Source organism: Octopus bimaculoides, chromosome 5 (assembly GCF_001194135.2).
Source record: "Octopus bimaculoides isolate UCB-OBI-ISO-001 chromosome 5, ASM119413v2, whole genome shotgun sequence".
NCBI classification, from domain to species: Eukaryota; Metazoa; Mollusca; class Cephalopoda; order Octopoda; family Octopodidae; genus Octopus; species Octopus bimaculoides.
Window position 1 is genome coordinate 111,358,013 of NC_068985.1, and position 2,978 is coordinate 111,360,990.

Here is a 2,978-nt window from a genome sequence, read left to right on the forward strand (position 1 = left end):
TATGCACACACACACACACACACACACACACACACACATTGAATAAAGAGGAACAGACAGGCAGATAAACTGACAGACAGGCAAGCGAACAGTTAGAGGGATAAAAATAAAATATATTGACAGACATTTAGATAGATAGATACATACATACATACATACATACATACATACATACATACATACATACATTCATACATAGTGAGACAGACAGACAAATAAGCAGAGTGATAGAGAGACAGACAAACAGACAGACAGACGGATAGACAGACAGACAGACAGACAGACAGACAGATAGATAGATATATAGAAAGTATAGATAGATAGATAGATAGATAGATAGATAGATAGATAGATAGATAGATAGATAGATAGATAGATAGATAGGTACTGGATCTTCTACTGGTAGAAGCCATATTGATGATCAAGTTAGAAATACTAGCATAAAGCGTAATGGAGAATTTGTCCTGTGGATTTTTCCACCTGAAGCCAAACATATCTTCTCACTCTAAAGGGAATATTCCAATGTGAAGTGGGGAATGGGTTGGCACTATGAATTGTTGATATTTACTCTATCATCATCGTTAGATGATAATAAAATAAATATATCATATGACAAATAGACTTAACTTCATTCAAGCCCATTTGTTTGATATTTTGCGGAAAATAAATAAGAAAGTGGCGATTGTTGATGTCGAAAAATTTAAACATCACCTAGATAACGTTTCAGTAATACTGTATTATTCTACTTGAAATCTTTTATGTTCTATGCTTGCAGAACATTTTATCTACTTGACGATGGTTTTAGCATGCAGATGGCGTAGAAGTGTTTTAAAACAATTCTTTTTTTTTTTTCTATTCTATACATTACTTTTGTATTTGCTTAGCAATTTTTTTTTTCTTTAAAACTTCGCAAGATTACACTGATCCTGATCTTGTGCACAGGAAACCTAACATAATTAAAACATGTCGAAATTTGCTTTCCATACTTATAGAGAAATATAATAATAATAATAATAATAATAATAATAATAATAATAATAATAATGTTTATAATAATAATATTGTTTGTTAACTAGTATTATTCTTACTCATTATATATTTATGAGCCTTCCCGCGTCAGATTTCTTTCATATTTTTTAGACGCTAAACATTCTTCCTTCGCTTTAACTATTATTTATTTTGTAGATGGTATCTTAGCTTTAGATAATACTGGCAGTGACACTGGCACTCCGTCGCTTGCGACGACGCGAGTTCCAGAAAATCCGAACAACGGAACAGCCTGCTCGTGAAATTAACGTGCAAGTGGCTGAGTGCTCCACAGACACGTGCACTGTTAACGCAGTTCTTAGGGAGATTCAGCGTGACACAGAATGTGACGAGGCCGGCCCTTTGAATTACAGGTACAACTCATTACAATTTTGTCAAGGACAAGAACAAAGAGCTAACGATAAATTTTGCGTTGAACTTGAGAAGTCTGCTACAGAGACATTGAACATGCTTCGGCAAGCTTACGGCGACGAAGCAATGGGTAGCACGCAATGTTTCGAATGGTACGGGCGCTTCAAAAGAGGGAAGAACGTTCCTGGAAGACGACGAGCGATCTGATAGACCTGCGGTGAGCGCCACACCTGGAAATGTAGTATTGTGCGTCACGAATTCGTTCCCCGAGGCCAGACCGTCAATCGAGAGTTCTGTTGTGACGCTTTGAAGCGTTTTAGGGAGGACATTCGGCAAAAGTGACAAAGTCTGTGGAGCACGAAGAATTAGATTCATCACGATGACAATGCACCTTGTCACCGAGATTTCCTCACTCCTGAGTTTCTCACCAAAAAGCAATATGCTATCGCTTCCACATCCACCCTATTCGCCACATTTAGCACCTGTGGACTTAAATCTCTTCCCCAAGATGAAAATGCAGCTCAAAGGTTGCCGTTTTAATACCGCTTTCAAGATCCAGAGCGAATCGCAGAAGGACCTCGACTCGCTTACGGCAAACGACTTCTAGGCCGGATTCCAAAAGTGGCAGGGCCACCGAGACCGGTGTATTGCTGCGCAAGGCAATTATTTCGAAGAAGATGATGTTAAAACTCAGGTAAATAAGCTATTTATTAAATTAAACATAACTAGTCCGGCAACCTTTTCATGCCGCCTGATTTGCTTATGGGGGCACTATAAAATCTAAATTAACGTATATGTCGTACTTAAAAAGACTTTTAGGCGAGTTATTTCCAATATTTCTCTGTTGTTTCAGTCAGGTCGAACGATCGTGTAGTAGTTTCCTAGCGGACTTGCTATTGTTATTGTCGCTGTTGTCGTTGTTGTTGTTGTTGTTGTTGTTGTTGTTGTTGTTGTTGTTGTTGTTGGTAATGAAAACGATGTTGTTAAAGTTCACCTTACGTTCTACGAGTGTTGACCTATTGGATAGATTAACCTTCAAGTCAGGCTCCGAGAATAACGAACGCTTTCAAAAATCTAGGGATTCATACATACATACATACATACATACATACATATATAAACACATACGCACGCACGCATACATACATAGTCCGTTTTTACACTTTTCGTCTTGATCGTTCTTCTGCCATCCACCTCCCCCCCCTCTCTCTCACTTCCACTCTCGTCCATTTTCTTTCACCCTCTCTCTCTCTCTCTCTCTCTCTCTCTCTCTCTCTCATGTTATCTACTTCAAACATACACCACTGTGTCTTTCATACACCCCCTTCTCTTTTACGGACACATATAACACCTCTCAGTTGAAGACTCACACGTATGTGTGTGTGTGTGTATGTATGTATGTATGTATGTTTACACACACACACTCACACACATACATACATACATAAATACATACATACATACATACATACATACATATATATATATATTTACAAACATACATACACAACATACACTCACTGACACAGATATACACATATCTATACACACGTACGCGGATACTCACTCAATATATATAT